The sequence below is a fragment of the Malaclemys terrapin genome, chromosome 4 (assembly GCF_027887155.1).
Source record: "Malaclemys terrapin pileata isolate rMalTer1 chromosome 4, rMalTer1.hap1, whole genome shotgun sequence".
Lineage (NCBI taxonomy): Eukaryota > Metazoa > Chordata > Testudines > Emydidae > Malaclemys > Malaclemys terrapin.
Genome location: NC_071508.1, coordinates 80,335,589 through 80,349,374, shown reverse-complemented (window position 1 = coordinate 80,349,374; position 13,786 = coordinate 80,335,589). Strand labels below are relative to the sequence as shown.

General features: G+C 47.2%; 1 protein-coding gene across 5 annotated transcripts in view; it reads right to left on the bottom strand.

Moving 5' to 3' along the window:
* Positions 1-13,786, bottom strand: part of LARGE2 (LARGE xylosyl- and glucuronyltransferase 2) — a 62,170-nt gene that overhangs the window by 37,346 nt on the left and 11,038 nt on the right. For all 5 annotated transcript variants that reach the window (XM_054024650.1, XM_054024647.1, XM_054024646.1 and 2 more), the window contains exons 2-3: positions 10,368-10,556; positions 7,661-7,733 (exon numbers count right to left, since the gene is read on the bottom strand). The gene's annotated coding sequence lies outside the window, so the exon portion shown is untranslated. The remainder of the gene's footprint in view (positions 1-7,660; positions 7,734-10,367; positions 10,557-13,786) is intronic.

Here is a 13,786-nt window from a genome sequence, read left to right as displayed (position 1 = left end):
AACTATAAAGGGAAGGGTAACAGCTGTCCTGTGTACAGTACTATAAAATCCCTCCTGGCCAGAGACTCCAAAATCCTTTTCCCTGTAAAGGATTAAGAAGCTCAGGTAACCTGGCTGGCATCTGACCTAAAGGACCAATAAGGGGACAAGATACTTTCAAATCTTGGGGGGGGAAGGCTTTTGTTGGTGTTTTGTTTGGGAGTGTGTTCGCTCTCGGGACTGAGAGGGACCAGACATCAATCCAGGTTCTCCACATCTTTCTAAACAAGTCTCTCCTATTTCAAACTTGTAAGTAAATAGCCAGGCAAGGCGTGTTAGTTTTCCTTTGTTTTCTCAACTTGTAAATGTACCTTTTACTAGAGTGTTTATCTTTGTTTGCTGTACTTTGAACCTGAGACTAGAGGGGAGTCCTCTGAGCTCTTTAAGTTTGATTACCCTGTAAGGTTAATTTCCATACTGATTTTACAGAGATGATTTTTACCTTTTTCTTTAATTAAAAGCCTTCTTTTTAAGAACCTGATTGATTTTTCCTTGTTTAAGATCCAAGGGGGTTGGATCTTGATTCACCAGGAGTTGGTGGGAGGAAGGAGGGGAATGGTTAATTTCTCCTTGTTTAAGATCCAAGGGGGTTGGATCTTGATTCACCAGGAGTTGGTGGGAGGAAGGAGGGGAATGGTTAATTTCTCCTTGTTTAAGATCCAAGGGGGTTGGATCTGTATTCACCAGGAGTTGGTGGGAGGAAGGAGGGGAATGGTTAATTTCTCCTTGTTTTAGATCCAAGGGGGTTGGATCTGTATTCACCAGGAGTTGGTGGGAGGAAGGAGGGGAATGGTTAATTTCTCCTTATTTAAGATCCAAGGGGGTTGGATCTGTATTCACCAGGGAATTGGTGAAGGTCTCTCAAGGCTATCCAGGGAAGGAAATTAGCCTTGGGATGGTGGCAGCGGAACAGAGCTAAGCTGGTAGTTAAGCTTAGAAGTTTTCATGCAGGCCCCTACATTTGTACCCTAAAGTTCAAAGTGGGGATACAGCCTTGACAGTAACCCTATACCATAACATTGATATACCCATAAGGCGTCCACAAGTGATCAAAATCCAGAGATCTAGAGCTAAATACAATACTGATGGTACAATGGTGAAGGATCAAGAAGGGAGCTTGGTCTTCAAACTTCTGGATGAGGAGGATAAGCCTGTTGAATCAGGAGGGGAAGTGGAAAGACTGTCAGCAGTGGTGGTTCAAATACCTGAATCCCCAGACTATGTATTGGAAGAGACAACTCGCCCATTAACTGAAAGTGAAAAGCAGGTATTAGCTAAGCAACTAGGTTCCTTGACTCAAAAAACATGTCTGACTTGGTTAATGGGATACACTGTTGGAAAACTTTTGGATTTAGGCGACCTAAGGGAGCTGGTAATAATTTGTGCTGGCCCCACGGAAGGGGTGGTGGTGTTAGCAGAGCTTGATCTGGAGTCAAATCGAGAGGACAGAAAGGCTGAGGTACGTACAGAGGGTAGCTCGGTATTTCTTAACCCCTTCTGAGTTGAGAAAGGCAGTTTTGCTGATGCATCAGGAGGAGGGAGAGTCAGTTATGGCTTATTGTGCTATGTTGTTGGCAGGTTCTCTAGCTCATATGGAGGAAGGGCAGGTAACAGATTTGTTATATGATGGTTTAAGGGAATCTATTAAGGTGTTTATAGGTTAGAACATGAATGCCTTGCAGTGTGTGTTAAGTTCAGAGACAAGGGGCATGAGCCAGGACAAGGTCTGTAGGGCCTTAAGACACATCTAGAAGTGGAACAGGAGGAGCAGCCTTCAGCTCCCCCTTTCCCTGCACCTGTGCTGGGATTAGGTGTCTACACTTGGGGTGGTGTCAATGTAAGATACGCAACTTCAGCTACGGAAATACCATAGCTGAAGTCGACGTATCTTATTCCGACTTCCTGCGCCGTGAGGATGGGAGGTATCGACGGCTGCGGCTCCCCCGTTAACTCTGCTACCGCTGCTCGCTCTGGTGGAGTTCCGGAGTCGATGGGAAGCGCGTTCAGGGATCGATTACTACACGCCGATATGGCAGGTAGTCTGGATGTACCCTAATATCTGCATTTCTGAGAAAGTCAGTAGCAGGACCAAGGAACAGAACCTCCTGCCAAGTAATCCTTCTGTTACCCTGACTCGCTGTGTAGGCTTATGCAAGTTCCTTCTCTTCTCTGTGCCTCAATTTTGTCATCTGTACAACGGGAACAACAATACCCCCTGCACTGGGGGTGGGATGGGGGAGAGATTCATGAAGAGTCATTAGGTAATGTTACAAATTCCCCAGCCAATCACCTGTTCCCAGAAGTCCAACATCTTCCCTCCTATTCATTACAAAGGCTAGGTCTACACTACCCACCTGAATCGGCGGGTAGAAATCGACCTCTCGGGGATCGATTTATCGCGTCCTGTTGGGACGCGACAATCGATCCCCAAATCGGCGCTCTTACTCCACCAGCGGAGGTGGGAGTAAGTGCCGCCGACAGAAAGCCGCAGAAGTCGATTTTGCCGCCGTCCTCACAGCGGGGTAAGTCGGCTGCGATACATCGAATTCAGCTACGCTATTCACGTAGCTGAATTTGCGTATCTTAAATCGACTCCCCCCTGTAGTGTAGATGTACCCAAAGAGAAGCATGTTACAAATATACCTGAAAGATCCCAAAGGATCTCACAGCTCTTCACACAAATCTATTGAAATGTAGCCATTTCTGGAGCAGAAGGGAGTTTGGCCAAGGACACCGGGGCAAACAAATCCAACTTTTACAGAAATACCCTGGGATGTTTCATGCTTCTGCACAGTCCACAGGGTCTCTGGTTTCAAGGCCCCATCTGAACATCACATATACAGCAAAGCACATGAAGCCAGGTTAGCCACAGTGACAAGGATACAAGACTGATCTGAATCATCTGAGATCTAAACTGCTGCTTCCAGCCCATCCAAGGCTTTGAAAGCCTACGCTGAAGCCAGGAATCCATCCCATTCAGTGGAGTACAACTCTTGCAAGCAGGCAACTGTGGATACCTCTGATCCAGACCTGCATCTAGACCTGTTCAACTGTAAGGAGTGAAAGTTTATAAACTGCCACAATCTCAAACAACAAAGTTGACAAGGAAAGATGCAAAAGTGAGGCAAAGACTGAATTGGTCCAAACAAAAGGGCCTGTTGATATAACTCAAGGACTGTGTTAAGATCATGTTTGGTAAACAAAACAAAAAAAAAAAGTGTGGAACTGGAAACTAGTGAACCAAAAATCAGTGTGTTGGAAACTAGGCCTAACTGGTGAGCAAAATAATGAGGGGATGGGCTATTCTGTCCATCACATCCCTTCTGGAGTCCTTGAAGAAAGAAACTTTGAGGAGAAGAATTGGCTACTGGAACAAGCTTCACCATCATGGCTGCCTCTGCCACCCCCACTGTCTCCTGGGTACCTGGGCCTTCATCATCTGAATCCTGAGGGGTGTCTTGACCAGACAGAGCCAAAAAGGGAGCCAGACGGCATTAGGGTTGTCAACCCTCCAGAACTGTCCTGGAGTCTTCAGGAATTAAAGATTATGCCATGTGATGAAAGATCCAATCAAAACTGGCAACCCTAGACAACATTTCCACCTCCACCAGCTCTGGCTGAATCCCAACCACTACATGGGATGTGAGACTGTCTCCCCTTACCACCTCCCTTCTCCCCATGTGTCCTTTTCCTTCCCTATCTTATTTCTTCTCTTTCCTATCTCTCCCCTTCTCTCTAGTGAGAGTTTAGCCTAGCCAGCCAAGACTGCATATTTTGTAACACTGCTGTAGGCCTGTGACCTGAAAGAGGCAGCAAAAAGCAATGCCCTGAAAAGCCCAGGGCTGGTACAAGTTTGCCAGGTCTCAGAGTGGCTGATAAGACCGTATGTCATTCCTGCATTTCCCCAGCAGTGAGATTGCAAGTGAAAGTCAATATTAGAGATAGACACTGCATTTTCTGTCTTTGCTGTTCTTTTCTCTCCCTTTTATGTGTGTGTGTCTTGTTTTGTCTTCTAGGAAAGGGGATGGGACTTTAACTACAGTTAAGCCAATGACAGCTCCAGCCCATCTCAACTACCTTCTACTCTTTTTCCCAAAAGGACAGTTACTACCACCTAAAAGACTGGAAAAAAAGGTTTTTTACCCTTCTAAAAGCTCTCTCCAGCTAAAGGGAACAAGGGATGTTAATATGAAATCCTTATTTAATACTTTACATTTCAAATGCTTTAACAGTTTTTCCATTTTTCCGGATCTTTAATAAAAGGCTAAAATTATGTTTAATGGTGTGTTTGCCCTGGTGCTAAGTGGACTAAGATCTTGGTATACCAGATCACAAACCTTCTTTAATGCTGTTTAAAGTTATCAGTGATAAGATCTCATTAACACCTTTGACCCTTTGAACCATATATGCCATCTCAATTAATACAACAGGGCACCTGCAATGCATTCTCCCTACATCGCCAGACACCTGGGAAAAGGAAATAGCCACAGCTGATGCTCACATGCACACACATACACTGCCTCCTGCCATAAGGAACTGGCCCACACAATGTGCAAGGAATGTGAACTGCCCGTCCAATGTCTGCTGTGCTCAGGGTTATTCCTGGCACGGGAGCAGTCAGTGCCCCCTGACTTGGTCAAATGAGAAACAGAGCAGCCACACACTATATAGTGAGCCCAGGACAGCTAACTGAGTGGGCACAGTCCCACCCCAAGGAAAGGGGTGAAAATGAACAGCCTACATGACACTAGCACCTTCCACCCAAAGAGCCCTGTGAACTAGGCTTCTTGCTTATACTCATTCTATGGGTAGGGTCACACACTGCAAATCAGCTCAGCCCACACCACCCTGACTGATCTGGGGATGGGGGGAGAGAAGAGGGGAGCTCTTGTCCCAGGGAACTTTGAGTGGGAAAAGTGGAGGGAAACCAGCAAGCAAAGTTGGATACAGAGGGAGCAAGTCCAGCAGCAATCCGAGACACACACCAGAAGGGAAGACGTTATGCTACTAACTCCGCACCTGAAAAGTCCTGCCCCCGGACAGCACGCAGCCAAGTGCAATACGGGGAAAGCTGCCCCAGCAGGGCCCCCGCTTACACTCTGGACAGTTTGAATTTATTGCCAGCCTGGGGAAGGCAGAGTCCTTCCCTGGGAGAGAGATGAAGACAAAGCATCATTATCAGAACATTAAACTCATCCAAGCCATAAAATCAATCCAGAGAGTGGATGAACAGGGGAGGACAGGAGGATTCTGTGCAATAAGCACTCTTGCGAGATGATCAGTCACCAGGATGATGGTGTTTTATGGATATCAGAGGTCAGCAGCCCACAGCCAGCATCTTTGCTAGCTCTCCCCCTCCCCACTATTCACTTTCAATAACTTGACTCATGAGATAATATTGACTTTAGCAGCCCTGCCCCTCACTCTGCTGCTCCCCTCACCTCCAAACTCAGTGTGAATACAGAGCTTAGCATATTTTTAGAAATCTCTCTAAGAAAGACTCTATGCAACCCTTTCCCCTGCAGCATCTGGGCCCTGAACAGAACTACACTGGGTTTCGGGATGCAGTGCCACAGCAAAACTGACCCCCCAGGGAGCACTGCTGGCCAGGGAAGTGGGGACAGGAAACACACCATCAACGGGGGCCAGGCCAATATCGTAGTAGTATTATGGTAACCCAGAGGCTCCCGTTGAGATAGGGCCCCACTGTGCTAAGCACTGTACAGACACACAGGCTATGTCCACACTTCAAATATTACAGCGGTACAGCTGCTATAGTGCTTCAGTGGAGACACCTACTACAGCAACAGGTGGGGTTCTCCAAACCAGGTGCCAGCTCACGCCAAAGTCTCCATTTCTCAATGGAATACTGACAAATACACCTGGAATCAGTCTGGCTCATCTGTGTGTTAGTATTGTTAAAATAAACATTAGAATTCTAAGAATGTGTTTAGATTTCATTGAATGCTTGTGAGTTGCTGCATGAATTAATCTCAGTTATAACATCCAGATTCCACATTGCAAGGTAATATTTGAGTGGTTGTATTGTGAGCCTCAGTGACTGTGTAAGTGACCAGACAGAAGAGACATTAACTAGTGTGACGTACTGACCTCCTGCAGAAGGTTTTATGTTCTGCCCAACAGGAAAGGTCCAATGATGCCAGGTGGACTATTGTGGGATGTTAGAGAGGACAAAAGACATTGGTTGTTCTGCCCTCCCTGGGAAGAGAGTCATACAAGAGAATTCCTCCCATTAGCTTAGTGTGTGACTCAGAGCAAAAGGAAGAAAGGGGATAAAAAAAACCTTTACAAGAAGGAACTGGATCTCTCTGCTGCTTAGACAAAGATATCTAGGCACAAGCAAGAGAACCCCAGTGCTTAGCCTGGGTTAGCCCTAAAGGACATGAAGCTTCTGTAATAAGCAAGCTCTTTTATTACTTTTAAAAACTTAAGATTGTAACTCATTTGTGTATGTTTCCCTGTTTGAACCTTGTAAAAAAAATTCTTGTTTCTTTTTCCTACTTAACAAATCTTTATATAGTTTATTATAGGATTGGCTACAAACATTGTCTTTGGTGTAAAATCTACATGCAATTGACTTGAGGTAAGTGACTGGTCCTTTGGGACTGGGAGTAACCTGAATATTGGTGTGATTCTTTGTGTAAGGGACCATCTGTCAAAGGTTTCATCACCTGGGTGGCGAGACAAAGCGGAGAGCCCAAGGGGACTGTCTGACTCCATGTTCAGGCTGTTCTAGTGCCTGAGGAGTTTAAACTTGATAATTGGTTGGTGAGTTCTATACGTAGATTTCACAACCAATTTGAGGTTTCTGCCCTGGTTCTTAACAGGCTGCCCCGCATTGGTACTCATGCTCTTAGGTCACTGCAGGCAGCATTACAGCTAGGACAAAGAATTATTCCATCATCTTAATGCTGTCTACACCAGGGATTAGATCAGTTTAACTATGTCGCTCAGGAGTGCAGATCTGTCACGCTTTTGAGATGCAGCTATGCTGATGTAACTTTGGAGTACAGACCAGCTCATAGTAGCACATAGGCCCTTCCTTGGAGAGTTTACAATCTAAGACAAGACAGCTGAAGGGTGGGAAGAGAGGCACAGAGGGGTGGTGACTTGCCCAATGTCATCCAGCAGGTCGGTGGCAGAGCTAGGAATAGAATCAGGAGATTCTGGCTTCCAACCTGGTTGATAGATTAATTCCCCTGCCCCACTAGCTTTCACCAGGATAACTCTTTGAAGAGCCGGTTCGGGAGGAGAAAGAACCATGTCTCCTCTTCTTACTACACAGAAGCCCTCGCTGCCCAAAGGAGACAGCAGAGACTGGTAACACCAGGACTGGCTTAAGCCTCCCACTGCACTGTATCTGTCTGGCAGGGGGCACCAGCGAGAGAAGAGATCTGCCTTCCCTTTCCTACTACTGACATTTGTGAGGAGAAGGGATTTTATTTTCCATATGAAACCCAAAGTTTGGGTAGCTTGAATTTACTGCTAGCCTGGGGAGGGCAGCACTTAACTCAGACACCTCTCCCCCTGCAGCTAACACCTGCCTCCAATCTAACCAGGGTGCTCAGGGCAGGGGAGTAGTGTAAAAAGAGTGCAGTACCTGAAGCTGGAACACAAGATAGTCTGCATACTCTGGCACATGCACTGTACTGGAATACCAGGGGATGGAGTCTCTGCAAAAGAGAGAAATAACATGGGGGGAGATGAGCATTATAGGTCATCAATTAATTGCAAGCGTGTGATGGACTTACTGGCCATGACAGGCGCTTTCTAGCTCAAGCACTTTGCAACCCTGCTGAACTGCATAGCTGATTTATACCTGTGCTGAGCCCACCAGCCCAGCAATTATCCTGTAAAATACAGAAGGGGAAACGTGCTCGCTTTGACGGAACATGATTTTGTTTCACTTCAATACAATCACTTTGACACAAAGGTTTGGCTGGTCAATAACCCCACAGTGGAACTTGACCTGTCTGGGCTGCAGCAACAGAGGCATTGCACCATGGAGCAGGGCAAGGACAGTCCCTCTGTATAATGCACCTGAAATAGCAAAATCCATCTGGGTTCCTCTTTACTAAGAAGATCATCAGTTAGGAGTAGTCATAGAAAACTAACTTGCCATGCAAGCCCACCCAGGGAATTAAAAGATCAAACTGCCCACACCTGCGTGCTTTACCTAGATCACCCCTCTGGGCAGTGTGTATGGTAGGGGTGGGAACTCGGAGTTCCCTCTCCCACTGACTCTGCGCACGGAATGGACGGAGACGTGGGGAAATATGTGAAGCTTTGGAGTTTGGCTAAGCGACCTCCCTGAGGAGAGGGACATGAGAATGCAAATACCTGAAGGGCATGAATGAATACCAAGCAAGGAGAGGGATTAGTAACACCAAATCCACACATTTCATAGCCTAAGCACTTTACAGAGCTCTCTAATTAAAGCCCTGAGAGTGCTGATTATTTGGGGGTTACATATGGGGGAGAATGAGAAAGAAGAGGATGAAAGGAAAATATAGGCTGAGCCCCAAGAAAAAGCTTCCCAGAGACTGACAATTAGGATTGGACACATGAGGATGCATTTCACACTGTAGTGGCTGCATCACTATGCTGGGACTTCATGTTTTTTAATTTCTCCTGGCAAATTAATACTGAGGATGTGAGTAGAGGGCAGAAGAGATCAAGAGACAAGGTGGGGGAGGAAAGTTTGAAGGGCTTGTTGAGAATGCCAGGGGTGGGATTAACATCAACCAGAAAAGTGCTGAGACGAGCACGTTGCGTCGGGCTCCCTTCACACTGAAGTCTCCTGCCGCAACGGAAAGTCTGATCTTGACTCTCAGCTGCCAAACCATGGATGCTGTTTCCCCCAAACCAGGTTAGCATCCTCCTCACAAACCTGGCTGCACAAAAGGCCCTTGTTCAGAATCCTTATCTGGCTCAGGGTCGGGAGGAGCCGGAAAATCCTGCTGCTTAACGTCCTGTACAGATGCCAGGAGCTGTCGGAGCTCTGCATTGGGTTCATTAGGGGCTGGCTGGCTGGAGCAGCACTTTGCTAGTGCAGGTAATGAGGGAAACAACTCAGCACAGGGCACGTTAAAAATAAAGCAGTAAAAACAACAGCCCACTTACATTGGAGATTAATTTGGGTCCCCACGCCACAGTGTCCCTGCTGGGGGAGAAGGAGCCTCTTCCCACTGGTGTGGGTATTTTACTAGGCAATGCTGCAGCCTGGCCATTTAGACTAGAGCTGTCTGGGTTATGAGGTCAGTAGTGGAGGGAATAGCCTCGGCTGCAGCACACACCCAGTGCAGGCAGCAGTTCCATAGGAACATGGCCAAGGGAGCAGGTGAACCACGAAGCCAGCTAGTGGCAGAGCTGGGAACAGAATGCAGAAGCCCTGACTCAGGCTAGAGGCAGGGGGAAGGCACTGCCTTCTGAAGTGAAGTGTACTGGCTTTAGCTTTGCCCCATGAGAGCTGGAAGGGGGAAGGGTGCAGGGGGCAGCCTGTCACTCACTTCCCTCACTCCTATTCTTAGGCCCTTTCTTCTCCCATTTCCTTTGTTTCAATCTTCAATGAACAGGAAGAAAAGGGAAGGAGCCTTGACAAATCCGATCAAGGTTTAGACAAGCCAGGCTATGCACTAATGAGGGGCGGCGGAGGCAGCAGAGAAGAATGGCAGCCCCCCAAAATGCTTGGCGCACGGAGGGAGAGAGATTAATGCCAAACAGGGCAAAGAGCCACAAGGAGTAGGACCCCAGTCTGCTAAAATAAATTGTTGCAGGGTCCCTTCTGGTCCTCCACCCTAAAATGGACTTTTCCCTTCCAATCCTTTAATTCTCAAGTCAAGCAGCCCAGGCCTTTGCCATGGTGTCCAGCTGAGCTTGGAATTTAGAGATCAAAGGTTCTCTGGAAACAAGAGGATTTGAAGAGGGGAATCTCCAAATGTGCATTAAAGGGACATCTCTTTGTAACAGACACAAAGGAAGATCCTTTGCTCACCAAGGTTTAGCTGGACAAAAAAGGAGGAATGTTCTTCCTTCTCCTTTTACAAGGCATGTGCTGTGGGAGGCTAATGGGAATCTCAGGGGCTGTCCTGTGGACTTAGCAAATCCCCTACCCAGAGATGAGAATTGGTGCCTGGCAGTGAGGGACTGAGTAGAGTGCGCCATTGAACAGAGAGGGAGCCAGCAATCCCAACGTCCTTCCCCATCTTACCTTCTACCCTAAACTCACTGGTCTGGGCAAGAAGAGACTGGGACAGCAGGAGACTGAGTAGTTTTAACTTCTCTACAAGAAGAGCAAGAAAACCAACCTTTGGAGGATGCTGAGGTGACAGGGCAGCTGGCTTCTGTACTGCAGATCTGATGGTAACACGTTGGTTGAGGGGAAGCTTCCCCAGTTACAGGTTTATGGCTTCTGCGGGCAGAGAGCTGGGATAGCACCAGTATCACAGAGACTTCTGATTCCAGCTAAGTTTGGGGTCATCCCATCTCACCATCACCTGGAAAAAGACAAAAAACTGCTAATAATTAATTATCAGGTTACAAAACAGAAGGAGAGTGGGAGAGAGATCGAGGCTAGGTCCCGGGAACAGCCCCAGAGGTGCAGTGGGTGTAGGGTGGACCAGATAGAAAGTGTGAAAAATCAGGGCGGGGTTGAGGGGTAATAGGTGCCTATATAAGAAAAAGCTCCATATATCGGGACTGTTCTTATAAAATCAGGACATCTGATCCCCCAAGTGGGTGAGGTGGAAACTCCTCAATGTGAAGTCATCCTGCAGGAGGAGTCTAGGGACACATGCATAAAGGACCCTGCACCTTCACCAGCTCAGTCCCCTCTGAGTCCCAGCAAGGGGACAATCTCACTTGAGCAGACTCTCCAAATCTAGGCATTAGGCCACTACAGTAAATAGGCTCAAAGCTGCAAATAGCGCTGCTCACACCCCCGAGTATTGCATCTGGATGAGGGTTTATCCCTTCAGGATCCTTGTATCGCTGTTAAATCGGTCTTAACCACACTCAACTGATCAGCAACATTTGGTCTCCCAACACTGCTAGTCTAAAGTTTGAGGCTGTAATGAAGCAGCATGGTCCTGTGGAGAGAGCACTGGGGTGAAACCAGGACTCCTGGGTTCCGTTTCTTACTCTGCCACTGACTATGTGGCCTTGAGAGAATCCCTTCCCCTATCAGTGCATTAGTTTCCCCATCTGTAACATGGGGATAAGGAAACTTCTTCCACCCCAGTGAAGTGCTTTGATCTCTGTATAGTAAATGCTAAATGTACTATGTCAAACTGGACCAGAAACTTTGGGGATACCAGAGAGTGTGATTAAGACAGTTGTTGCCTGTTGTAAGTTCTCCCTAGTGCAGGACTCCCTGGCTTTTCCCTTCATACAGCATATGTATAAGGAATGGACAGAAACAGCACTGAACAACATTTGTTTAACCACGTCTCTGCCCGGTGAGCATCCCAAATTAGCAACGTGAGCCCCAGTGACACACATGAGAAAGTCAGGAGTATCTATACAGGGACATTCCAATACTAAGCAGCAGTAGGGCGGGAAGTACATGGAAGGAGGAATCATAACATTCTTGGGATGAAGCAGACATTGGTTCCTTAAAAGGTCTTTTCCAGGGCCAGCTCCAGGCACCAGCGAGAGCGGCACATGCTAAGGGGCGGCATTCTGTCCATTCTTGGGGCGGCACAGTCCAGGCGGCTTTTTTTTTTCCGCTTGGGATGGCAAAAATGATAGAGCCGGCCCTGGTCTTTTCCATCCAGTTTAGGTGACACCCACATCCCCCAGGCTGAGATCTCTTTCAGCAGTACCTCCCCCTCCCCCCAGGCTCCTAGGTCACACAGATTCACTTAGATTGTATCTCTGGGACTAAGCAAGACAGAGGAGAGAGTGAGCTGCCATGTGCAAACACTGCAGTTACATACCAGTATGGATGGATGGACAGTGTGACGAAGAATGGCACATCTCTTCTCCCCAAGCCACAGTCAGACTGCTGCCTAGCCTTTTGATTGGAGACAAGTGCAGGGCTCTGACCCCAGCTGTATTCTATGGTTCCCAAGATTCAAAATCCCCTTTCAGGCTCCTTTAGCCTCCGACTTCTCACACTAGATTCACACAAAATGCATTCATACTGGGCCCCAAATTAGGGGGAAATATGTACTATTGTATTTCCCTTCTCTTGTGCATTTCACATGAGCACCTCATGGCAACACTTTGCAAAATTTACTCCTCACATGCCACTATGAGATAGCAAAGTATCATCTCCATTTCACAGACACGCGAAGTAATTTGCCCACAGCCACGCAAGAAATTTGCAGCACAGCCGTAAAGAGAACCCTGGAGTTCTGATTCCAAGTCATCGCCCCCACCCTGTTCTAATGGTTAGACACCATTCCCTCCTTCTAGAAGAGCAGGAGATGTTGCAGGGCATGACTGAGATGCTTTGGCAGGGCTATGTGGGGAAGTTTTCACTGTCCCAGTAGGCCTGGGCCCAGCCAGTTGGCTATTACCCTGTCCAGGAGAGGCCCAGGATTCTCTGGCAGGTGCAGTAGAGAAGAGACACAGTACTTTTCTTTTTTTCTTATCATTGAGACTTTGGGCCCCATTGATGTCAGAAGCTCTGGCAGTGAGCCACAGAGGATACTGCTTTCAATCTGCAACCCAATTCTTAATCTTCCAAATGAGACTTCAGGGTGAACTAATGATTAATTAATAAAGTTGTGGTGTAGTTGTCACAACGCTGTTGTGAGGATTCCTGCTGGCAGAGCTGCAACAGTGAAGCCAGGAGGAGACAGGATGTTCCCATAGTTGAAATTTTTCTTACCCCTGCAGAAGAATCACCTCCCACAAAGTTGAGGGGGAGTGTAGGAAGGGAAGGTCTCCATGCCAGCAGAGTTGATCCTGAGTTAATGAAGTTGGAAGCCTTGTCAGACTAATTTTTCTGCCCTTCAGGAGATGCAAGGCTCGGCCACCTTCCCTGAGCAAACTCTAGGCTCATTACAGCGACCTACACAGAAAGAGCATCCTTTTCGTACCCTTTGGGGGCTCTTTACCAAGTGCAGAATTTATGTAAATATTTAACCTGGACAGGTTACATATTTTTACATTATAAATTCAGGTCTCATCTTCCCTACTTCTCCTAAAAGACTATGACCAACTGGAGAACTAACAGTACCATGCAAAAGAAACCAGACAGAGAAGCAGCTGTGGAACATTTAAAGATTGTTTTGGGGCTTGTTTTTAATCAACCCAAACAGTTAGAAAAGAAAGCTTTCAGTGGTGAAGAGTCAAACACCTCCCTCCCGTGTTTTCAGCTGAGAGCTGGAAAAAGCTCCTATTTCACCTCACTCAGTCCCTCATGGAGGCTTCCAGCAAAGACAGGGAAGACCACACTTGACATTGTTGCTGTTTCTAAGGGAAAGTGCAAATAGTTTTTTGGAGGGAATGGTGAGGAGGCTCTCAGGCCCCCTTCATCCATCATAAACCAACAAAGGCACAAACCTAGTCTCTTACCAGCACATTTTGGAGGTCCCCTTTAACAAAATAAACCAAGCCTTAGGGCTTGTCTACACTTACATTTTATAGCGCTCTAACTTGCTGGCTCAGGGGGGTGAAAAATCACCCCCCTGAGCCCAAGTCTGAGCGCTTTAAAGCGCTGGTGTAGACAGGCGCGGCTCCCAGCGCTCAGAGCTAATCCCCTCATGGAGGGGATTAC